The 26,465-nt window shown below is 40.3% G+C and overlaps 1 protein-coding gene and 1 pseudogene across 2 annotated transcripts in view; both read right to left on the reverse strand.

Moving 5' to 3' along the window:
* IMMP1L (inner mitochondrial membrane peptidase subunit 1) overlaps positions 1–26,465 on the reverse strand; it is a 93,713-nt gene that overhangs the window by 60,135 nt on the left and 7,113 nt on the right. The gene's annotated exons all lie outside the window — the stretch shown is intronic.
* On the reverse strand, positions 16,223–19,893 carry LOC111723406 (annotated as a pseudogene).

Below are 26,465 nucleotides of genomic sequence, written 5' to 3' on the forward strand. Positions count from 1 at the left end.
AGAATGTTCTTCTGAGCAAAGTATCACAAGAATGGAGGAAAAAGTATCCAATGTACACACCCCTATTATGAAACTAATTTATACCTTTTATTTGAAAGCTATAACCTAATTAACAGCCTAAGAATACAGAGAGGGGGGAGGGAGAGGGGTCAGGGGAATGGGTGGAGGGAGGGGGATTGGAGGGATCACTTCTGAGGTTTATCTTCCAAGGGTGCAAGTGAATCTTTCTAAGAGTAGAATGTGAACGTTTTAGAACAATAACTAAGAAAATGACATGAAGGCTATGTTAACCAGTTTGATAGAAGTATTTAGGATTGTGTGTGACAACCCCACACTGTACCCCAGAAGTGCATTTATGTACATAGTTACCATTCAATAATTAAAAAATAAATAAATAAATAAATAAAAATTAAAAAAATTATATATACTTTATATACAGTGTAGCCATAAAGTTCATGTGCAATTTTAAACTGCACTGCACATGAACTTTATGGACACCCTGTATAGTACTTTATAATATATAATTAATATATAAATAATATTTACTTGAGATCTAATGAGTAATATGTAAAATGATTTCTACTATTTCCTAGCAAAATGACAAACCGCTTGACTTGAGTCAATGATATCAAGACTGTAGTTACTCTCTAATAATTACCACTAATTTATTTGAAGTTGAAAGAAATTCATATATTAATCTTTATCCCTTTAACAGTAAGCTATTCACTTCATCATTTCTCATCTTTTGCTCTGTTTAGTCTCCCTCTTATGCTTTCTCTTGCCTTTATTGTTTTAGAAATTTTACTTTTCTGATAATTCCCATCTCGGCCAATTCATCTTCCTTCTCTCTGTAATATATTTCCATATCATCCCAATTTTTGTTTTATTCACTCTTCTTCCCTTTATAACCCTCCTACTTTTTCTTTTATCTTAATATCTTTAAAGTGAGTTTTCTCTCTACAGACAATAGTCTGCTTTCATCCATTTACAGGCACCATGCTTGATCCCAACAATTTCACATGCTTGAAACTCAACTAAATGTGCTTAATTTTTCCTCTGAGTTATTTTAATATTTTAAAAATTCACTAAACATTTTAGAGTCAATCTTGAAATGTAAAATTCTCAAGGAAATCTAATCTTAAGTACTCATTCCAATTGATGGGAGAAGACCAATATTCTAATAAAGAGGAAATTTAGGGCCAGGCATGTGGTGGCTCACACCTGTAACCCTAGCACTCTGGGAAGCCAAAGTGGATGGATAGCCTGAAATCACAGGCTCGAGATCAGCCTGAGCAAGAGCAAGACCCCGTCTCTAAAAATAGCCAGACACTGTGGCAGGAGCCTGTAATCCCAGCTACTTGGGAGGCTGAGGCAGGAGGATGGCTTGAGCTCAGGAGTTTTTTAACCAGCCTGGGCAAAATAGTGAGATCCCAATCCCATCCCCAAAAAAATGGTGGGAGGGGAAAAGAAAGGTGGAAAGGAAAGAAACTACAAAAAAAGAAAAGAGGAAGAGAAGATAAGTGAACAGAAAAGAAAAAACCATGATCTTAAATGGGAAAAAGGTTTTTGCAGATGTAATTAAGGTAAGAACCAACATGAGACCATTCCAGATTAGAAAAAGTCCTAAATCCAACAAGATTGCCATTAGAAACAAAAAAACATATACAGACATAAAGTAGAAGACAATGTGAACATGAAGACAGATAAGTTATGCTGCCACAGCCAAGAAACAAGAGTCAACAAAAGCTAAAAGATGCAAGGAAGGATTCTCCCCTAGTCTTCAGAACAAACATGGCCCTAACATTTTAATTTTGGATTTCTGACCTCCAAAACTATGAGAAAATAAATTTCTGTTTTGTTAAGCCAACAAGTTTTTGTTAATTTGTTATGGTAATTCTAGGGAACTCTTTTTTTTTTTGAGACAGGAGCCTCAAGCTGTCCCCTTGGGTAGAGTGCCATGGCATCACAGCTCACAGCAACCTCCAACTCCTGGGCTCAAGCGAGTCTCCTGCCTCTGCCTGCCAAGTAGCTGGGACCACAGGCGCCCGCCACAACGCCCAGCTATTGTTTGGTTGCAGCCGTCATTGTTGTTTTGGTGGGCCCGGGCTGGATTCGAACTCGCCACCTTAGGTGTATGTGGCTGGCACCTTAGCCACTTGAGCCACAGGCACCAACCCGGGAACTCTCAATGATACAGATTTTGGTATGGAAGAGTGGTGTGCAGCCATAATAAATATCTAAAATAGAAAAAGCCTACATTGCATTGAAATACTGCGGTAGAAATTCCACATATTAAGAGAATTCTGATGAGGGCTCAAAAGGAAGTAAAGAGGATGGGAGAGAAACATCACCTTAGAGAACATATGTATGATAACGAACTGAATGTTCATAGATATATGAACACAGGAACATTTTAAAGGAGCTTCTGATGAGGTCTCAGAAAGGAAATAGAGAATATGGTATTACACAGTAGAGAAAAGCACTGTTTGTTCCAGAGTGAATGAAAATGTGGCTAAAATATATGTTCTACTGTGGGGTGAAAAGTAAAACTTGGCAACTAATGAACAGCAGTAAAGATTTCCAAGCAAAATATTGAAAATGTGGATTCATTTCTCCTTGCCGTAGTAAAATATGAGAAAAAGATAAATTGAGGAAAAACTATTAAGGAAGAAATCACCAGCACCTGATGATTTGGGAAATTCTCAGCCTATCTAATTATAAAAGATGCTAAAGCATCCTCTGAAGAAGTGGCAAAGGGAGTGGCCGACAAACATTTTTTTAAGAGATTAGGTGTATGACTACTGGATGTGATCAACCACTTCAAGGAAGAGATGATGAGATTTGGCACATTTTGAGTTCATGACATTTAGATGAGATTTGGGGTTTAAACTTGATACTGGTATGGGTTGACATTTGGGAATGCTGAAATGAGGTGAATGTGTTTTGTGTATGAGGTGGAAGTGAACTTTTAGAGGATAAACTGTAATGTGCTAAACAGTATCCCCAAAATTCATATGTGCCTAGACCCTTAGAATGTGAACTTATTTCAGTTCTTTATGTAATTAAGATAAGGGTCAAGATGAGATCATATAGTGTTACATGGGACCTAAATCTAATGAGAATGTACTTAGAAGAGACAGAAAAGAACACACAGAGAGGATAGCAATACCGTGTTTCCCTGAAAATAAGACACTGTCTTATATTTATTTTTTCTCAAGATGACACACTAGGGCTTATTTTCAGGGGATGTCTTACTTTTCCACACCAAAATGCATGGTGTGGCTATGCAGCATATGAGATAAATCACTAGGTCTTATTATCAGGGTAGGGCTTATATTTAACAAATGCACAGAAATCCTGCTAAGGATTTTTGGGTAGGTCTTATTTTCAGGGAAACACAGTATGAGTATGTTGGAACATCTAGAAGTCAAGTCAGTCATCTCTGACTCAAGGAACACTAAGGATTACCAATAACTATCAGGAGATAGGGAGAAAAATGGGACGGATTCTCCCTTAAAGCCTCCATAAAGAACAAGCTTTCCACAATTACAAAACAATAAATTTCTCTTGTTTTAAGTCACCAAATTTGTAATGATTTATTATAGTAGCCCTAGAAAACTAGAACTAATCTTGTTTAACATCACTAGAATTAAATGAAACTAGCTATAACATATATCATAGAAATAATATGCAATTGTTTGCATATACTGTACAATGTTCATTAAAAAATGAATGACCTCCTCCCGTCAAAGTAAACTCCTACATGAGTTGGCTTCACTGGCAACTACTAAACAGGCAAAAAATAATAAATACCAATGCTTCTCAAATTTTTCCATAAAATTAAGGGAGAGGGAACATGTCCTCAGTCATTCTGTAAGGCCTGCATTAACCTGAAACCAAACCACAAAAAAAAAAAAAAAACATTGGTTGTAAATGAAAATTCCCATTTGACTGATAGGTCATGGCATTTTAGATTGTTTGTGTTGGGAATCCCCTAAATTGTTTGTGAATTTGTGTACCGCATCTCTGGTGAGTTTTTCTATTGTGATACCATTGGTCTGGAATGTGAAGAAAAGTGCAGACTGGCACCACTTGTATGGAGTATAAAGAAAAGTAGTAGTTGGCACATACCACTTGTATAAGGTATAAGGAAAAGTGGTTGATGGTATTTGCTTTATACTGAGCTCTGAGTCCTTTTTCCAGGAATTTGTTGTTTGAATTCCAATTTTGATTTGGAAGTACATTCAAACAGGTCTTCTCCATTGCCTTTTCCTTCTGAAATGTGTCAAACTTACTTTTTGTGAAAGAAGAAATCAACCTCATTTGTAGATAAATGAGTTTTCAAAAAGAATGGGAAATAAATCCTTTAAAAATAAAGGAAGACAAAGAGAACTACTCTCTTGGAGCACCCCAGTTGGTTTATGGTGCCTCTACTTGCAAGTATTTGTATCACGTTGCCAGGTTTTCTAGGATGGCCAATTCTTATGGACAAGGTTTTACTAAAGGGTAAATTATATCCAGGAAAATTCTGAGCTCAGATGTTCAACCTGCCACTACAGAGTTAAAACACTGCATCTCAAGTTCTCTGCTTAAGATAAACTCATTGTTATGGCATACAAAAAAAAAAAGTGAAAATAAAAATAATTAACCCTAGAACATCAAATGATTTATAAAATTATTCTCAGATCTTTCACTTTCATGAATAAGGAAAAATTATAATACCAAATGGCCTTTAAAAAATTTTTTTTAACCTTTCACTTTGGGGTATAAAAAATATGAAAAGTCAAACTACAAAATTAAAATTTTAAAGATTTTAGAAAGCAAGTACTAAAGATCCTGTTTCAGCACTGGAAAATCTTATTATAAAATTTTTCTTTAGGGGCAGCACCTGTGGCTCAAGGAGGCAGGCACCGGCCCCATATACCAGGGGTGGTAGGTTCAAGCACAGCCCCAGCCAAAACTGCAAAAAAAATTTTTTCTTTAATATGAGTTGAAATTGAAACTTCTACACTCCAGAGAAACAAAGAAGTCTAATTGTTTTATAGATAAGATTAGGACAGATTTTAAGAAACCTGAAATTATTCACCTCTGAGTTACATATATACCATTTACCAATTGCTTTTACATCACTTTTTCCTCAAGATTCTAATCACTCTGAATACATACCCATTCCAGCAAGGCAAATATGCCTCATATTTTGTACCAACAGCCATAAATTAGTTACATTAGCTATCTTGAGGAAGAAACTAAGACTGAGTTTGGGATCAAATGAAAATACTGGATAAGAGCATGGACTTTGAAGTCAGACAGGCTAGCTCGATTGTGAACCCTACATCTACTATTTATAAATTATGGGCCCTAGATAAAGCAAGCTGCTTATCCTTTCTGTGGCTCAGTTAATTTCTAAATTTAGTCACCTGTAAAATGAATGAAGATTAAATATATGTAAGGCATTATAAACACTACATAGACCACAGTAAGCATTCAACAAAAACATTACTTACTACTGTAAATAATTACAAACACATCCCATAGAGTGGCGATACTGAAGAAGGCACTAAAGAAGATACTTTACGTTTTAGTTCTACTGTTTATCTTCCTCCCCCTATATCATGCCTAAAGGAGATTCTAATTTAAAATGACAGGCACATTTTATCACTACTCCCTTCAATAATTTGTTTGAAAGAACCGTTTGCCTAACAATCATAAAAATTTCTATTTATCTTTCAAATATCTATGAAGACAAATAGAAACTCTAAGAAAAGGAGTGAGAGAGATCAACACACTATAGATTTTGAAGAATTTCTGGGAGATAGAGCATATGAAATCATAGTGATAGGCAGAAAAGAGTGGAGACAACAGTCTAACACATGGGTTGGCAAACTATGGTTCATAGGGCAAATCTTCTGGCTCACAACCTGTTTTTGTAATGATCTATAAGGTAAGACTGGTTCTTACACTTTTAAATGACTGAAAGAAAAAAGAATATTTTGTACATGTGAAAACTATATGAAATTCAAATTTCAGCGTTCATAATTAAATTGTTATTAAAACACAATCATGCATATTTGTTAATGTCATCTATAACTGCTTTCTCATGGCAGAGCTGACTCATTGTAGAAAAAAGTAAAACATCATCTTGCCAGCAAAACCTAAAATACTTACTATCTCCTCCCAGAAAATGAATATCTAGCCTCAACCAAGCAAAAACACATAAGAATATGTCAGAAAGATGAAAGTTTTCTTCCTTTGGGATTCTGGGCTGAATCAACAGTTACAGAGGCTACTTCTTGAAAAAAAAAATATTATTATATATAATCTACTAAGAGGAATTTAATCTCCAACGTATGAAAGTAGAAAAAGTAAGATAGGGTCCCTCTTTATTTGGCTTTAATTAAAGAAAGTCTGGGCTTGTCTGCTTGCTCCCTGCTTGTATACTTCAAAGCAAAATATACCAATAAATAAGTGCTACCATAAGGACTGAGAACAAAAACCTCATAAAGAATGAAGATAAATACATTCAGAAAAGAAATCAGAAGATTGCTGCAATGAAATATTGTTCTCAGTCCTTATGATAAATATTGTTATTGTCATTAAATTTAGCCTGTGAAGGCAAAAGTGTAAACCTAATATACACATGTGTAAGTAAGAAAAATAAATTAAAAACAAAAATAAGTGCTACCAACCACCAACCTACAAGAAACTATGTCAGTCTTCTTCCATTTAGGGTAAAGATTTCATGGGAAAACAAAGAAAAAGGAAATGCTTTCCAGTTCCCCCTAGTATTCAAGTGGTCCTTCATTTATCAACATGAATAAACAACCAAGGATTACCAACATTTAAGAAAGCCATAACCATGAAAGAGAAGACCATGATAAAAACAAGTGGAACAATTAACCCTAAAGAAATCAGAAGTAGAAGAAAAATTCAAAGAAAGAAATTCTATTCCCGTATCTTCAGAATAATGTAAAGACAGTACATCTATAAAATAAGAGGCATAAAAAAAGAACAGAATTATTCTTCTCTACAAGGTTCACAAAAATTATAAATTATTTTTAAAATTTTTTGTTGTTATCATTTGTTTTTTCAGACAGAGTCTCGGGCAGCGCCTGTGGCTCAAGGAGTAGGGCGCCAGCCCCAGATAACAGAGGTGGTGGGTTCAAACCCGACCCTGGCCAAAAAGAGAGACAGAGTCTTACTCAGTTGCCCCAGGATAGAGTATCATAATATCAGCCTAGGGCTCACAACAACCTCAAACTCCTCCTGCCTCAGCCTCCTGAGTAGGTGGGACTGTGGGTGTGTGCCACAAGACCCAGCTAAAAACCTGTTAAAAAGAATTAAAAGAACACTGTTTATGGCTGGATTCTGTAGATCATACCAGTAATCCTAAAACTCTGAGAGGCCAAGACAGGTGGATTCCTTAAGCTCATGAGTTAGAGACCAGCCTGGGCAAGAGTGAGACCCCATCTCTAAAAAATAGAAAAAATTAGCTGGGTGTTATGGCACCTGTACTCCCAGCTTCATGGAAGACTGAGGCAGGAAGTGAGCTCAGGAGTTAGAGACCAGCCTGGGCAAGAGTGAGACCCCAACTCTAAAAAATAGAAAAAATAAGCTGGGTGTTATGGCACCTGTACTCCCAGCTTCTTGGAAGACTGAGACAGGAGGATCACTTGAATCCAGGAGTTTGAGATTGCTGCGAGGTACGCTGATACCATGGCACTCTAGCCTGGGTGAAAGAGTGAGACTGTTTCAAAATAAATAAATAAATAAGCTAAGATAGGGTCCTTTTTATCTTGCTATTAAAGAAGGTCTGGGCCTGTCTGCTTGCTCCCTGCTTAAGCAAAATATACCAATAAATAAACAGACTTTATAGAAATTTAAACAAGGAAGGAAGGAAGGAAGGAAGGGAGGGAGACAGAAAAGCAACCCAAAAGGATAATACTCTCCCCAACATGGCAAGAAAAGAGACTCCTTTGTCCCCTCCAAAAATCCCCCCTACACACACACAAAGGAAGGGTGCTGAAAAGATGTAAGGAATACAGGTAGGTGAAATAAAAACACAGAGCCCTAGATACATTTTTTTTATGTGGAGAAGTTGTCAAATCAAGCTCCATGAGCCAAACCCAACAGACGCTGTGTTTTAGTAAATAATGTTTTATTGGAACAAAGTCATATTCATTACACATGCATTAGCAGTGGTTGCTTTTGTGCTGTAACAGCAGAGTTAAGTAGTGGCAATAGAGACTATATAAATCACAAAACCTAAAATATTTACAGTTTGATCTTTTATAGAAAAAAATTACAAAATCTAGATCTAGAGCTGTGTGATTTAATATAGTAGCAACTTATCATAGATAGTTGTTTAAATTTAAATAATTAAAATTAAATAAGATAAAAAATTTAGTTCCTTAGTCATATCAGTCACATTCAAGTAGCTCAGTAAATCATGTCTTTAATGGCTATTTTGCTAGACAGTGTAGCTGCACAATATTTCTATCAACACAGGAAGTTCAATTGGACAGGGTTCATCCAGAAATTACCATAACAGATTATTGGAATTATATTTTAATTTCTGCTTTAAAAAGTGCCACAGTAAAAAAACATACCAAAGTTTCAATGTGTCCCCCAAAAATGCGCTGGAAACTGTATCCACAATGCAAGTGTTGGGAGGTGAAGCCTAATGGAAAGTGTTTAAGTCACGAAGGCGCTACATTCATGCACTAATTAGCAGCTCCCAGTTTGCTTTATTGCTGTCTCTGGCTCTTTCTGGCTCTCTCTTTGCCCTTCCACTACTGAATGACACAGTCAGGATTTCCTCAACAGATGCCAGTCTCTGAATCTTGGGCTTCCCAGCCTCCTAAACCCTAAGCCAAGAAATTTCTGTTCATTATAAATTGCCCAGTCTCAGGTATTCTGTTACAGCAGTACAGAATAGACTAAAACATTCAAAGCAGCAGGAAGAAGGAATAAATTTAGAAAAAAAAACCAAACCCAGAAATCATAAAATCATAAAAATAATAAATATATAAATCTAGGGCTTTATACTACTTTATACCATAATCTATTTTATACCACTAAAATAGATTATTGGGGCCAGGCACAGTGGCTCATGGCTGTAATCCTAGCACTCTGGGAGGCCGAGGCAGGTGGACTGCCTGAGCTCACAGGTTCAAGGATCAGCCTGAACGAGTGTGAGACTCTTGTCTCTAAAAATAGCTGGGTGTTATAACAGGTGCCTGTACTCACAGCTACTAAGGAGGTTGAAGCAAAAGGATCCCCTGAGCCCAAGAGTTTGAGGTTGCTCTGAGATGTGATGCTATGGCACCCTACTGAGGGTGACAAAGTGAGACTGTCTCAAAAAATAAAATAAAATAATATAGAACAGTTTATTTTTTAAAAATCCTTCAAAGTTAATCAGAGAGAAAAGACATGGGAGAATGATAAAATAAAATAATATAGAACAGTTTAGGGCGGCACCTGTGGCTCAGTGGGTGGGGTAACCAGCCCCATATACTGAGGGTGGTGGGTTCAAACCCAGCACCAGTCGAACTGCAACCAAAAAATAGCTGGACGTTGTGGTGGGTACCTGTAGTCCCAGCTAGTGGGAGGCTGAGGCAAGAGAATCACCTAAGCCCAGGAGTTGGGAGGTTGCTGTGAGCAGTGACGCCACATCACTCTACTGAGGGTGATAAAGTAAAACTCTGTCTCTACAGAAAATATATATATATATATAGAACAGTTTATTTTTTAAGAATCCTTCAAAGTTAATCAGAGAGAAATGACATTCTCAATCATGAATTGAGAGAAAATTCAAAGATATAGTATTATAAATGAGAAACTAAATATGATCACAGATATGTAAGAGATTATAAACTAAAGGAATTCAAAGTAGAGAATGTAGTTAATGGTATCAAATTTGAAAATAATAAAAAAGTATTTCCTAAGAAAACAATTCAAAAAGAGGTATAATAATTATATAGAAGAAGAGCCATGAATAAATCTTCTTAAATTGTGTAATAGATGGCTCTAATTTGTTCTGAATTAATGACAAAAATGTTGGCTAGGTTTCTAATTTTCATCCTGCAATAAACTGATCATAAACATACTTCATATCCAGACTCTTAAACTGGGAAACAGCAGTCCAAACAATAAATTTCTCTCTAACACTACCCATTGGTACAATAGTTATGTATTTTTTTAGAGGGGGGCTTCGCAAGCCTATAGGGCCCTACGTGAAAAATCAGTAGATGTGGTGTAAGAAGCTTCATATGGAATAGTTTAAAATATTTGGCCTATTCCTAGGCTCTCATAATTATTCAAACTGAAAGGAAATTTGATCCCATCTCAGCAGAAATGTCCACGATAATTAGAACATTACACGTGCTTAGATTATCACAGTAGCTTTATGCCTCTGAGACTCTAGTTGACACATTAAAGGAGTGCCAGTCAGCCGTTATTTAATTCCTCATTTAGGCTACATGCAAATATGAAAACAGTTCCAGCCTGAGATAGTCACAAATGCTAGACCTTTCTAGCTCTAGAATATCTTTTTGTTTTATCACTAAAAATCTTTAATGTTTGAGTGTTTACTAAAATGTAACTGTCTTTAATACACACATTTACTTGACAAATCTTGAACCAAAGTGTGTCTATTGTTTGATATTTATCCTATTACACTGGACATTTCAAAATATGAGCATTCAATGGTTTTATAAATTTTAATTTAAATTCCTCTATTTTCTTTTTATACTTAAAAAATGCTAAAATTAGAATAAGTACTCATTTGCCCAGGATAATTCCAGCCTACCCCTGCTTTCCTGGCATCGAATATAATTTAGTATTTCAGTACTCTCAAAAGTGTTCTAAATAATCCAAAGAGAAAACCAAAACAAAAATTAGAAAATATTTTGAAATAAGTAATTATAAAAACAAAAAATATCAACTCGTATGAACAGCTAAAGTGATGCTAAAAGAAAATTACACTCTCATCTACATAGTCTATTAGAAAAGCAAGGCTGAAAAATCAATGAATTAAGCTTTTATTACAAGAAAAGGGAAAAAAGTAAAACCTCAGCAAATTGAAAGTATAGAAGAAATTTAGTAATAAAGATAAGAATAATGAAACAGGAAGTAAACATAAAACCAAGAAAAATTAGTAAAGCCAAACTCTCTTTTAAGAGATTAATACAAAGGAAAAATCTCTAGCAAAACAATGAAAAAAAGTCAGTCATTATCAATATCAGCAATAAAATAAAATGAGAAATCATTAGTCACCAAAAAGATATTAAGAGTTACTTTTCTAATGACTAAGTTCACAACAAACTAACCTTACCACAAATAACAATGAAGGCAGTGCCCGTGGTTCAGTGAGTAGGGAGCTAGCCCCATATACCGAAGGTGGTGGGTTCAAACCCGGCTCTGGCCAAAAGGCAACAAAATAGCCAGGTGTTGTGGTGGGCCCCAGCTACTTGGGAGGCTGAGGCAAGAGAATCACCTAAGCCCAAGAGCTGGAGGTTGCTGTGATGCCATGGCACCCTTCCAAGGTGACAAAGTGAGACTTTGTTTCTAAAAAAAAACAACAATCAACTCTGGACAAAATATAAAAACCAATTACATAAAGGTTCTACAGATGTAAAAGAAGTAGACAGATTTGGGGGAGGAGAAGTAAACGTTATGAAAAGGGATTGCCATAGAGTGTATTTTCTATTTTTACTGATTAAACTTGAGGATAGAACAGCACAGCATAGCTAAAATTCTGTGGAAAAAAGTCATTTCTCTGACCAATGGAATGGAGGGTCCAGAAAGGAATCTGCCTAATTTATGTGCGAATTTTTTAATTGAAAAAATAATAATGGATATATGGAGGGAAAGAACTGTCTTTTCAATAAATGAGGCTAGATCAATAGGATACCCATAAAGGAAAAACAAATGCACCTTTATTTACCCTTGCCTCACACGAAACACAAAAGAGTCAATTCCAACAGAGTGCAGATGCAAATGTTTAAAAGCAAATAGGGTTTTAGACGAAAACAGAGATCATCTTCAGAATCTTAGAGTAGGCAGACACAGCCATAAAACACTAGCCATAAAGAAAAAATTAATATGTTAGAATATTTTTTTTTTCGGCCAGGGCTAGGTTTGAACCCACCACCTACGGCACATGGCGCTGGCACCCTACCCTTTTGAGCCACAGGCAATGCCCAAGTTAGAATATATTTTTAATGAAAATAAAAGGCAAGCTAGAGACTGATTAAAAAGAGAAAATAAAGTGTTGATAAGGCTAAAACATAAATGAAGTTTTCAAACATTACTAATAAGGGTATAAAGTAGTATAATCATGTGGAGAAATGGCCACAAATGGGAAACTATCCAAATCCCTTTCAACATCAGAAAGAGAATGAATTATAACATATTTATATAATGCTATACAGCAATAAGAATATATCATCCACAAACATGCTCGTTAAAAGGATCATTTCACAAACAATGCTGAGGAAAAGAAGTAAAATACAAGAATATATACAGGTGTTGGCCACCTCTTTGTAAAATAATAATGAATATCTTGTAAATAAAGGTATACTTAGCTATAATTTCTCATTTTCCCTATGTATGGCAAACTTTGGGACACTTTGTATAGTAAGGCTTCATTCATACAGAGTGGCCATAAATTTCATGTGCCATTTAAAACAGTAATTTAAAATGGTACACAAACTTTATGACCACCTTATATAAAAGAAAAGACACATATACATATCTGTGACGATAGAAGTCAGGACAGTAGCTTCCCTTTGTTAGTATAGTGACAGGGAGGAGGCCAAAAGGAATTACATGAAGTCTAGAAATTCCTTCTATACAGGCATGACCCTGGCACTCATTCCTTCAATCACGTTGCCAGAATACCACCAAACCCAGTAGTAAGTCTTCATCATATCTGTTTCTACAATTTACCAATGCATACGCAATGGTAATATGGACTGAAAGGCTAGAGAAGCCACTGAAAATCCAACTGAAGGGGTGCCCATTTGTCACAGGGTGCCAGTTGCTTACCATGTCCATGTTTTCTGGTATACCTTAAATTGGCTAACTGCCAATTGCAGTTGAAGGTTGCCTTTTAATTGTAACTGAAGACTTCTAAAAATACAAATGTGTTCCAATCCTTGTGAAAGAGATCCAATATGTAGCCACAAGGGTGATATACATGATGCCTGCCTTCAATTATAACTGAAGACTTCTATAAATACTAAACTATTGGAATTTTTGTAGAAAGGGTCCTCCTATGTGGCTGCAAGATGATATACATGCTGCTTCTAAACCTCTCAGACTCAAATTCTGTAAAAATAGTTGATTTCATTTTGAAAGCATGGTGAGATTGCTTTATCAAGGATATGTAGTTTAAAGTGAAATCTTTAGTAGACATTCCCTTCTATCTTTTGGAGGAGGAGACCATGGTAAGGACATTCAGTGAATGTTAAAGTACTAAGAGAATTTATAATAGACTGGTGAACCTGGAGAGACAGGTAAAGGGAACTTACATGCAGGTTCTTAAAAAATTCTGGCTTGTGTATAACTTGGTAGACAAAACAGGTGGAAGGGGCTAACCATGAACTACTACTGAATACTAATAAAAACATCAGAAAGACTACGTGACAAAGAAAAAATTTTGGTTTTGACCAGATGCGGCAGGTGATGCCTGTAACACCAACAGTTGGGAGGCTAAGGTGGGAGGATCACTTGAGGACAAGAGTTTGAGACCAGCCTAGGCAATATGGCAAGACCCCTGTCTCTACAAAATTTTTTTTTCAAATTTGGATTTTTTATTATATGATCAGATTTCCATTTATAAAAGATCAGGGGCAGCACCGTGGCTCAGTGAGTAGGGCGCCAGCCCCATATAACAAGGGTGGTGGGTTCGAACCGGGCCCCAGCCTAACTGCACAAAAAAATAGCTGGGCGTTGTGGCGGGTGCCTGTAGTCCCAGCTATTTGGGAGGCTGAAGCAAGAGAATCACCTAAGCCCAAGAGCTGGAGGTTGCTGTGAGATGTGACGCCATATCACTCTATCGAGGGCAACAAAATGAGACTGTCTCTAAAAGAATAGCCAGCGGGTGCCTGTAGTCCCAGCTATTTGGGAGGCTGAAGCAAGAGAATCACCTAAGCCCAAGAGCTGGAGGTTGCTGTGAGATGTGACGCCATATCACTCTATCGAGGGCAACAAAATGAGACTGTCTCTAAAAGTAGCAATAATAATAATAATATATATAAAAAAGATCAGATGGCTCTTAAATGTGAAGAATAAACTGGAAGAAGGAGAACCAAAGATGAGAATCAAACAGCCTACAAAGGATAGTTATTAAGAAGTAAACTCCACAGGTTCTGTAATAAACCAGCTATGACAGAATAAAGTATAAGAGAGGAACTGAGAGTAGTGAGGTTTCTTGACATAGGTAGCTAAATCTACAACTGGGCCTATCATTTCCTGAAATACAAAATACCAGAAGAGGTGAGTGAGGTATTACCAGTGTAAGTGAGGTATTATGTGTTTTGCTTTTTACTTTTTTACAATTTTGTTTTTATTTCTTTTCTTTTTTTAATGCAGACTCCTATTTTGTTTCAGGTAACATGGTTATATAACACACTTTTAAAAACATCATTGCATTTATAATATTTAAAAACTTTTAAACTGTCTTCTGGTATTTTGACTTCCATAAAACTCTAGGTACCTATCAGAATTTTTCTCAAGTTTTTTCAAATTTTGAGGAAATTTAGACTAAAAATCTTCAAGACTAAACAGTTTAAAAGTAGTAGTGTTGTAAGTTAGTAAGAGAATGTCCAGAAGGTAATTAGAAATGGAATTAATATAAATACTAAATAAATTGCTATCATGGATTAGCTTGCCTCCTGGTTTTAGATTGTCAATATATCACTTTCCCTTCATGCTTCTGAATAATCTCTCAAATTAACATATGACTGTATATATTATTGTGTGCACATGCACACTTCATATATATGTGGGCATATACATATCCATAATAACTACAAAGAAAGTTATCATGTATAGTTAAATGATTTTGGGGCCTGGCATGGTGGCTCACATCCATAATCTCAGCATTTTGGGAGGTCCAGGTGTGAGGATGGCTTGAGGCCAGGAATTTAAGATAAGCCTGGGCACCTGGCGAGGCATCTTCTTTCCAAAAAAGAAAAATAAATCAGCCGGGTGTGGTGGCACCCACCTATATTCCTAGCTACTCAGAAAGCTGAGGTGGGAGGATTGAGTCCAGGAGTTTGAGGTTATAGTGAGTGATGATTGGACCACTGCACTCCAGTCTGGGTGACAGAGACTCTGTCTCCAAAAAAAAAAAAAATTAAAAAAGATTTTGAACAAAACACTTTTATGTTTAAAAAGCCAGGGAAGGAGGATGGGATCAATGTGGGGTAAGAAAAGGCTGCAGATGCAGTTATAGCAAGTACCTTATGCTCCCATCAGTATATTTGCCTGTCTGTTTGCTTCAGTGCAGGATACTGTCTGTCTCAAACCTCCCTGTAGGGGGAAAGCAAATTTGCCAGAGGGTCCTGACTACTGGAGACAACTGAGATAGCAGCTGGATGCTCTGATCACCAACCTCAACAAAGGACACCTTATCCTCCCTGTCCTCACAGAGGCTCTGTTCATTGGCATATAGAGTACTCTGGCAACTCTATCCTATGTTTAAAACCTCAATTTGACAAGCAGCAGCTAGAACTCTGTGCATCTGCTACATGACTTTGAGGGTACAGAGAAGGAAGAAAAGACAGTGTTCCAAAGCAGTTACTAAAGCACAATGTGGCATGCTAGGTTGAAACTATCGCACCACTCAGGGACAATTCTTCCTTTTCACCACCTTCCTTGAAGTACAGGCCATTCCACAGAGATAGGCCACCTTCTACCTTCTCTTAGAATCCCAAAAGACTCCAACTGGGAACCTGGCCAGCTGCTACTGCAAAGATCTGTTACAATACCAGCTCAGGAAACAAAACCAAGTTTCTGAAAAAAGGACTCTGGAGCCAGAAGTTGCATTTGTCTTCAGAGTCCTGCAGGTGTGTGTGGGAGTCCTTTGGTTTTGACCAGAACACTTCTCCACTCAGCTCCACTTTGCAGTATCTCACTACTGTACAGGAGTAAGACTAAACTTCGCACAGATGGTCAGCTGGACTGCTGTCTCAACCTTTACGATTTTTTCAGATTCTCAGTTTATATCCAAGATCCTCTCTTCTGAATAATCTCTGGCCTTTTCACTCAGCTCTTTGCCAATGCTGTTAGAATTATTTAGTTCTCTGAAGACAACACAGAATTCTGCCTGGTCTGCATTTCCATAGTTATAGGACTACGTTTGAATTTCTAACCTAAGACACAGTAGAGAACATCTGGTGTGAGCTCTTCTTGACATTGCAGGACTCTGTACACGTGCTTTATAGGGCCTTGTGAAGTTAGTTCTGATCTCACACTCTCCTGTCCTTTCCTTAACCAACCATACAAGAGAATGTTAATGCAAAACTCTGCATCTTCCCATACACCTTCTGCCAACTCCTTAGTAATAAGTTTCCCAGTAAGGAGATAGTTTAGGATAGGACCAAAGTAGGTGGGGTCCCTGCCAATCAGATAATGTCCCTCCATCCTTGTCCGACTCCAGCTCCATGTCTTCCTGGCAGCAGAGGTGGTAGAGAAAAGACAGACTCCCAACTAGGGTCTGTCTGATGGTCACAAAGTAGGTACCGCCACATCTACCTGGACCTGCCACATTCAGCAGGACCCAGAAGGCAGCCCCACCACCCCTGCCCTATTAACCCCTACTGGTGGGGGCACTCTAGGATGCCTCCAGCTGCTACAGGGCAGCAGGAGGTGGCAGTCATGCCTGCGAGGCATGGGGCTAGCTAGAGTGGGATGGAATAACCATCAGCATGGAATAAACCACAACCATGTGCTTAATAATTTCAAATCTGCATCTGAGATTTTTCTCACGCATAGCCTACTATATATTGGATATCTCCACTTGAAAATTCCACCCAGTCCAAGCTGTCCCCATCGCCCACCCTATTCCAGCCACCCCCTCCCAGCCCCACAATCACCAGGTTCTAAATAAAGCATTTTTTTTTGTAGTTTTTGGCTGGGGCTGGGCTTGAACCTGCCAACTCTGGCATATGAGACCAGCAACCTACCACTTTGAGACACAGGCACCGCCCCTAAAGCATTCTTAAACATTTCATTTTGAATATCATGAGGCATATCAAAATCTATAATGTAATCAGCACAGAAAAGTCTCCAGAGCAAGGTGTACTAAGATGGGAAAGCCACCTAAACACATCTTAACATTACTTGGCATGTGTACTAAAAAGCAGAAATCATTACTAGGTAAAAAGCAGAAATCATTACAAGGGCCAGCCATTGGCTTTTTGTTAGGGTGTTGCCTCCACCCTAACACTGTCTCTATGTCATTGCTCTCAAAAGTTTCAAAATTTTCTTCCTAATAAGCTATAGGAAAAGGGAAGAAAAAAAATAATTGATTTACTGAAATTGTCTTAAAGTATAATGAGTTTGAGGCCCCACTAAGACATTCAGGAGACAAGTATATAAATGTTAACCAATTACTTTCAAGAAACAAGTGAAAGTAAGAATACAAAAGTAATTATAGTTAACGTTTATATAAATCTTGGAATCTCTTGATACCACTGGGTGGTGAATGAAAGTAAGAATATGAAATGGCAAGAGAAAATGGTATTAAGAGATTCCAAGATTTAATGGCAGAAAGGAAAAAAAAGCCTTATTTTCTTCTACACCTTTTAGCTACTGAATTGTCTCTCCTTTCAAATACTGACCTCTCTCCTGTGCTCAGGATTTCATTCCTTTCACTTCATTCAAGTCCTTTAGAAACTGCCTAAAATCTCTATCTAGTATCTTTAAAATCGTAAAATGGTTTGCTTTTATGGAATATTAAACTTTAACTGCCATTCACTTCTAAATATAATTATTTGACTTCTAAGTTTACTATTTCAAAAATTTGCCCTTAACAAATGCACAAAAAAACCATTATCATGAAGTCAAATGAATACTCTCCAATCCTCATTTTACTTTCTGTCCTTCCATTCAGCTTTTTGTGTGTGTCATGGGGAAGGGGACGGGTTTGGGGGACTGCTTCTTGCTCTGTTCCCTAGGCTTGAGAGCAGTGGCAAAATCACAGCTCACTGTAACTTCAAACTGCTGGACTGAAGTGATCCTTCTGCCTTAGCCTCCTGAGCAGCTAGTACTATAGGCACATGCCACCACACCTTGCCTATTTTTGAAATTTTTTTACAGTGACAGGGTCTTGCTATCTTGCCCAGGATACTCTAGAACTCCTGGTCTCAAGTATCCTCATATCCTCCAGCCTCAGCCTTACAGTAATGAGCAACCAGCCACACAAAGCCTTTGCTCAGCTTTTAAATGTTGATCTTCCTTAAAGCTTATTTGCAGTTATTTTTCCCCTTTAAAGTATGTATTTTCTTGGTGAGTTTATCCACTCCCTTGGAATAAACCACCACAATGTGCTTAATAATTTCACATCTGTATCTAGAGATTTCTCTCACATGTAGCCTACTGTATATTGGATAACTCCACTTGAATATTCCATGGAAACCTCAACCACAGTCCAAACTCAAATTATTATTTCTCATCTCACAAAACAACCAATATCAACTACAAAATTCTCCTGTTTTCTCTCTTCCATCATCCACAAAGCTAGTCTAGACAGAAACTTATTGGTCACCTATGATTCCTCTCCTCAAACTTCCGTGGTCATGTTAATTCTGCTCCTCACAGTAATCTCTTAATCCATCGTCTTCTCTTTAGTCCAATCATACTCATAGCTAATCCATTTTCTTTTAGCACACTCTAAGCCATTCCATAACAATCAAATATCTTCATTATGTCATTCTTTTACTTAAAACCTTTTCAGTGATTCCCATTATCCTTAGAGAAAAAAAAACTACAACCTTCCAAAAATCAATCAGAAGCTCTAACTTCTGTTTCTTCTTCTCTTAGCACTCCATATAAACCAAGAGAATTATTTATATAGAAATATGAGAACAAATTTATTGAAGGAGCAGTCATCCCATTCCTTATAATGGCTTCCAGTTTATTTAATGCTTTTATCTCCAACATGTTCTTCAAAAAATAAGACTAAGCTTCTGAGAGAACCAGACAAACACCATTTTAGGCAGCTCCTGCCATCTTTAGATATAAGTTTCGGTTTCCCCGCCATGTATTTCCCCATGATCGCATGATTCCTACCACCCAATCAGAGCACACCTTGTGATCAGACCACTGAACCACTAGTGCTCAATCCTGCGCTGTCCTATACGCAGATCTTCCTCAAACCACACCTATGATTCCAACCCCATAAACCCCACCCCCCGCCCCAGAGCTCGTGGCTCTCAGCCAGGATCCGTTGCAGCAGGAGTCCAAGCTTGAGCTGGCTACAGTAAAGGCCCTTTTGCATGGGACTCGGCTCCTGGTGGTCTTTGGGACCTACACGATCTGGGCACAACATTTGGGGGCTCGTCCGGGATTCCCCAAGACCCCTAAGGACCCCGAACAGGAGGGCTAAAGAGTGGTGAGTGTTCTGGTACCAGTGTGTGTCAGTGTTTGTGCCTGTATGCAGGCCCAAGATTTTGGTACTCTGGATGAGCCAAAAGAAAGCCCAGGCGGACACACCACTGAAAGGCTATCGGCCAGGGTTCTGGAAGACGTTCTGGGCTCCACGTCTGCAGAGGACTAGGATGTGGAATCCCCAGATCCTGCCGAAAGGGGTCACGTGGAATCGATCCCATTAGTGTTTCTGGACGGACGGGATGGGTCACTCCCCGCCAGTTGGCGTTCCGCCATCGTCCCAGTTTCAGTTTTGTTACCAGTCTTGTAAGGGCCGGACATTGGCTTTTTGTTGTGTTCTGTGTGTTTCATGTGCATTTTGGTGACGGTGGGCAACACGGGACAGATGCAGATGACTCCTTTATCTTTGATTTTAGACCATCCAGGACTTTAAAGGCCGAGCTCAGAACCTTGGTCTCAGTGTTAAAAAATCTAGGAACGAATGGCTGACCTTTAACGTCGGGTGGCCCCCTGAAGGAACTTTCCATCTTCCTATTATTTTCCAGGTCAAAGACGTAGTGTATCGACTTTGGTCCAGCCATCTGGATCAGGTCCCGTACATTACAACCTGGCAAGACTTTGTTAAGGATCCATGAGCATGGCTGAAAGCCATCCTGCCGTCTAGGCAGGAAGAGCCTCAGAAGGTGTTAGCTCTTAAAGAAAAACCTAAAGAGTCTCCCCAACCAACTGCCCCCCTCTATCCCGTTCTGCAGGGTGGAAATGACCCAGACTACCTGTTTCCTCCTCCTTATCCATCCCTGCCACAGGCTCCCTGTGCCCCTCTGCAGGACAACAAAGTGGAAGCAGCGGCTGGTCCCTCAGGACCATTGGGGAGCCCTCCCCACAGGTCAGAGGGCACAGCGAGAGCAGCTGCAGGTGCCAGTCACAGATTCCACTGTGCTTCCTTTGCAAGAAACAGGCCCCCCCCCCGATGATAATGGGGAACAACCTCTGCACTATTGGCCTTTTGCCACTAGTGACTTCTATAACTGGAAAATGCAGAATCCAAAGTTTTCTGAGAAACCAACAGCTCTAATTGATCTTTTAGATTCCATCCTTTTTACTCATCAGCCCACTTGGGATGATTGCCAGCAGCTACTACAGGTCCTCTTCACCACTGAGGAACAGAATCAGATCCTGGCAGAGGCTAGGAAAACAGTCCTGGGGGAAGATGGGAACCCTACCACCAACCAAGGTGTTATTGACACTTCTTTCCCCCTCACGCACCCTAACTAGGATTTCAAAACGGCTGAAGGTAAGGAGAGGCTCCAGGTGTACCGCCAGACTCTCATGTGGGGGGTCTCCATAAAGCAGCTCGTAAGCCAACCAATTTGGCTAAGGTAGGGAATGTGCAGCAGGAAAAGGCTGAATCTCCAGCTGCATTCTTAGAAAGGATTATGGAAGCTGTCCATACTTACACTCCCCTTGATCTGGAGGCGGAGGAAAACAAGGCTGCTGTTACTATGGCCTTTGTTAACCAGTCAGCCCCAGACATAAACGGAAGCTGCAGAGAGTAGACAGGCTGGCTAAAAAATCTTTACAAGATTTGCTTGCAGTAGCACAGAAAATGTATAACAACAGAGAAACCCAGGAAGAGAAAAATACCTGGGCCCAGGCCAAACAAACTCAAGACCTGGCCAGAATTTTGTTGGCTGCCACGACAGCCAAGCCACGTAACAAATAGGACCAACTGCGACGGTTGGCGGAGGGAAGTAAGGAGAAGTCCTCCAAGAGACCCCAACGATTGCAGAGAGATCAGTGTGCCTATTATAAAGAACTTGGACACTGGGCTAAAGAGTGTCCTAACCATCTACCCCGTAAAACTCAGGTTCTAGAACTTGGAGAACTGAGCGATTAGAGGGGTCAGTGTTCAGCGTCCCTCCCTGAACCCAGGGTAACCCTCAAAGTGGAGGGGACACCAATGACTTTTTGGTAGACACGGGCACTCAGCATTCAGTCCTGGTATTAGACCAGGGTAAGATGGACACCAAAAAGTCTTGGGTCCAAGGGGCCACTGGAATTAAACAATATTCATGGACTACCCGAAGAACTGTGGACATGGGCACGGGCCGGGTATCCCACGCATTTATGGTCATTCCAGACTGCCCATACCAGCTTCTTGGGCGAGACCTTTTAAACAAAATAGGAGCCCAGATCACTGTCAAAAGAGAAGGGCCCCAAGTCACAGACAGGCAGAGGTGCCCTATCCAGGTGTTGACTCTGAGGCTTAAAGATGAGTATTGGCTCCATCAGCCCCCAGTACTTACACTGGTGGCCACGATGTCTGAATGGATGAGTTCCTTTCCGTCAGCCTGGGCAGAAACTGGAGGTATAGGATATGTTGCCCACAGACCACCAGTAATAGCAGAACTTAAGCCAGACGCCGAACCAGTTCGGGTACGTCAGTACCCAATGCCCCAAGAAGCACGGATAGAAATCCTACCCATATCCAGAGGCTCTTGAAAGTAGGAATTTTGACACCATGTCAGTCCCCTTGAAACACCCCTTTACTCCCTGTCAAAAAGCCTCTGACAAATGACTAACGCCCAGTGCAGGACTTGACAGAAGTTAACAAACAGGTTACGGATATACATCCAAACATGCCCAACCCGTACAGGCTCCTAAGCACACTGGCCCCAACACAAACGTGGTACACAGTCCTAGATTTAAAAGATGCCTTTTTTAGCTTGCCTCTAGCTCCACAAAGCCAGGATATGTTCGCCTTCAAGTGGAGCGATCCCAAAGAAGGCATCAATGGACAGCTGACCTGGACTCAACTACCACAGAGCTTCAAGAACTCTCCAACCATCTTCAATGAGGCCTTGCATGAAGACTTGGGTGAGTTCCGTAAAGCGCACCCCGGACTGACTCTCCTTCAGTATGTAGATGACATACTGATATTAGCTGTCGAAGAACAAAGCTGCCTGCAAGGGACCCAGGACCTGCTAGCCATCCTAGGCAACCTAGGCTACCATGCTTCAGCCTAGAAAGCCCAAATCTGCCAACAAACTGTAAATTACTTGGGGTATGAGCTAAAAAAAAGGACAGAGGTGGCTTTCACAGGCCAGGGAAGATACCGTGCTAAAAATCCTGACCCCCACCTCACCCTAGGAAGTTCAGGAATTTCTAGGGGCTGCTGGCTTCTGCAGGCTTTAAATTTTAGGGTTTGCAGAGATTGCTAAACCATTATATGAAGCCACCAAAAAAGGGCAGTCTTTCCACTGGACAGAAGAAAGAGAAAATGCTTTTAAGGCATTCAAGGTGGTCCTGTTATCTGCCTCCGCATTACGACTCCCAGGCATCACAAAACCCTTCCAGCTATATATAGATGAACATAAAGAAATAGCTAAAGGAGTATTGACTCACGCAATAGGCCCCTGGAACAGACCAGTGGCTTACTTATCCAAGAAGTTAGACCCAGTAGCAGCGGGATGGCCCCCATGCCTGCGTATAATCGCAGCCACTGCTTTGCTTGTCAAAAATGCAGATAAACTTACAATGGGGCAGGAATTGTTGGTCACAACCCCCCACGCCACAGAAGGGGTGTTGAAGCAGCCGCCTGACCCGTGGATAAGTAATGCTCACCTCACCCATTATCAAAGCCTATTGCTGAATCCTCCCAGAATTTGGTTCTTGCCCAAAGCGACCCTTAACCCTGCCACCCTCCTGCCAGACCCAGAGCTGGAAGCTCCCTCCACAAATGTACTGAGATCCTGGCTCAAGTCCACTGCATTCGCCAGGACTTAAATGACCAGCCCCTGTTAAATGCAGCCACTGTCTGGTACACAGATGGCAGCAGCTTCATCAAGGATGGGTGCAGGTACGTGGGGGGCGCAGTTGTGACTGACACTGAGACTGTTTGGGCAGAACCTCTTCCAGCAGGCACTTCTGCACAAAAAGCTAAAAACCCTCACAAAGGCTTTGACACTGGGGAAAGGACTGAGACTAAATGTCTATATGATAGCCAGTATGCCTTTGCCACAGTGCATGTCCATGAGGCAATCTACCAAGAGTGGGGACTGCTCATGGCAAAAGGTAAGACGGTCAAGAACAAAGATGAGATATTAACTCTGTTAGCAGCTCTCTGGCTCCCACAGGAAGTGGCAGTAATGCACTGCCCAGGACACCAGCGACAAGACACCCCAGTGGCCAGAGGAAAGAGACGAACTAACCAAGTGGCCAAAGAAGTAGCCCAGGTAGCAGAAGCTACACTGCCCATCCAAAGTCCAGATCCAGGCCCTCTTTGCCTGCCTGACAAACCACTCTACATACCAGAAGATCTCCAATGAACAGAGCAGATCCCGATGGCTCATACTTTGGAGAAGTATAATGGATGTGGCGCATTTGTGATGGAAAAACCATCCTCCTGCTGAGCTAGGTCTACGGGTCTTAAAACAAATGCATCACTCAAACCACATGGGTATTTGGAAAATAAAAGACTTGTTATGCCATGCAGAGATAAAAATTCAAAACCAGAAGGCCAAAATTGATAAAATAATGGCTGCGTGTAAGGCGTGTCAACTGACCAGTAGCACCCCACATCCCAAGAACCCAGGGTCCCACCAACGAGGGACAAAACCAGGTGTATATTGGGAAGTGGACTTCACTAAAGTCAAACCAGATAAATATGGATACAAATATCTCTTAGTATTTATTGACACTTTCTCTGGGTGGGTAGAAGCTTTCCCTACCAGCATGAGACAGCCCAAGTAGTGGCAAAGAAACTGTTAGAAGACATCATGCCCAGGTTTGGACTTCCATGCAGTGTCAGGTCAGATAGTGGACCTGCCTTTACTTCTCAGGTAGTGCAGAGTCTCTCGGAGATTCTGAGGGTTAATTGGAAATTACTTTGTGCATACAGGCCCCAGAGTTCGGGCCAGGTAGAAAGAATGAACTGAACCTTGAAGGAGACTTGGACCAAATTAACCCTTGCGACTGGCGGTGACTGGGTGTCTCTCCTCCCCTACGCCCTGTACAGGGTCCAGAATTCCCCTTATATGATTGGGCTGACACCCTTCAAGATCATGTTTGGGCGCCCACCCCCCATCATCCCTAATTTGAAAGCTGATCTGTTAGAATTAGAAAATGACCCTGGCTTTCTTCTTTCTCTACAATGTTACCAGCGCATGCAGAAAAAGAATTGGGATAGTCTCAAAGCTCTGTACGAGGCTGGCCCCACTCCTGAACCTCATGCATACCGTCCAGGTGACTGGGTGTAGGTAAAGCACCACCGCTGTGAGACTCTAGAACCCTGGTGAAAAGGACCCTGCATCATGATCCTCACAATGCCCACTGCTATCAAAGTAGACAGCATTGCCTCCTGGATACATCACACCCATGCTCGGCTTGTGGACCCATTTGCCATCCAGGAAGATTACCTCCTGCAATGGAAACTCCAGCAGGACAAAGACAATCCCCTAAAACTGAAACTCAAGTGTTCTTCGTCACCAGCTTGATTCTACTAACTGTATGTACTGCTTCCCCTAGTCCTCATGACCCAGTCAACGTCACATAGAAGGTTATAAGTGCCACATAGAAGGTTATAAGGTTACAGGGCACACTGTAAGCCAGACATCAGGTCTCCACCCTTCTAACTCTTAGTGGCCAACCCTCCAGTTTGACCTTTGTGCCCTTGCCAATAGAACCTAGAACTCACGAGAGACAGGTTCATGCCTCCCTAAGTGTAAAGAATCATCTCAGTGAGCTATTTTACTTCAAACCCAATTCTATGTCTAACCAGGAACAAATAGATCCCAAAACAAAAAAAGGCAGTGTGGAGGGCCACAAGCCTTTTACTGTGCAGCTTGGGGTTGTGAGTCTACTGGTTGGTTCAGTTAGAATGCTTCTGTCAAAACTGACATCATCCAAATCCAAAGAGGCAGTAACACAACAGGGTGTCAAAAACCCCCCTTATAATCCCCTAATACTCACTTTCACACAACGAGGTCGGCAAGCCCAGGGATGGGAAGTAAAAAAAACCTGGGGACTAAGACTATTTCAGAATGGATATGATAATGGGCTACTCTTTGCCATCCAAACATTAGAACGGTGCCCTGCTATACCCTCAGTAAAGCTCATAGGACCCAACCTAGCTCTAGGTCCCAGCTCATAAGTAGAGCCTCCCAAACTGGCCCCCCCAGCTGACCCCATTAACTCCTCCCAGACAGATGTTTTGACTAATCCCCTCATGACCCACCCCACACTTTCTAACCAAGTATAGAAATTGCTAGACAGTACTTTTCAAGTGATAAACCTTAGGAGACCTGAATTAACAGTGGCTTGTTGGCTTTGTTTTAGTATCCTGCCTCCCTATTATGAAGGTTTTGCTATTGAAGGAAACTCCACACCAGGGGAGGCAAGTGCATGCCAATGGCATCAGAACCAACCCTACCTTACCCTTCAGATGGTAATAGGGAAAGGCACATGTGTGGGACAAGTGTCTGCCTCTCACCAGCCTCTTTGTAATTCTACCTCTCAGTGGAATGGGACCGGGTAGCTGATAACCATGAATAACGCTTGATGGGCTTGTTCCACCAGATTAGCTCCCTGTATACATTCAGGTGTTTTAAACCAAAGCCAAGATTATTGTGTTTTAGCACAGTTGGTGCCCAGATTAATTTATTATAAAGGCGATGCAGTATTCCAAAGATTCCTAGACCCAGACCTACCTTGCCAGAAACAGGAAGTTGCCACAGCCCTCACCATAGCCACTCTTTTAGGCCTAGGAGTGGCAGGAGCAGGTACTGGAGGATCTGCCCTCGTTCTCCAGGACAAGAACTATGATGCCTTGCAAGCAGCCATAGATATAG

Source organism: Otolemur garnettii, unplaced genomic scaffold (genome assembly GCF_000181295.1).
Source record: "Otolemur garnettii isolate 467f Iridium unplaced genomic scaffold, OtoGar3 scaffold00001, whole genome shotgun sequence".
NCBI lineage: Eukaryota > Metazoa > Chordata > Mammalia > Primates > Galagidae > Otolemur > Otolemur garnettii.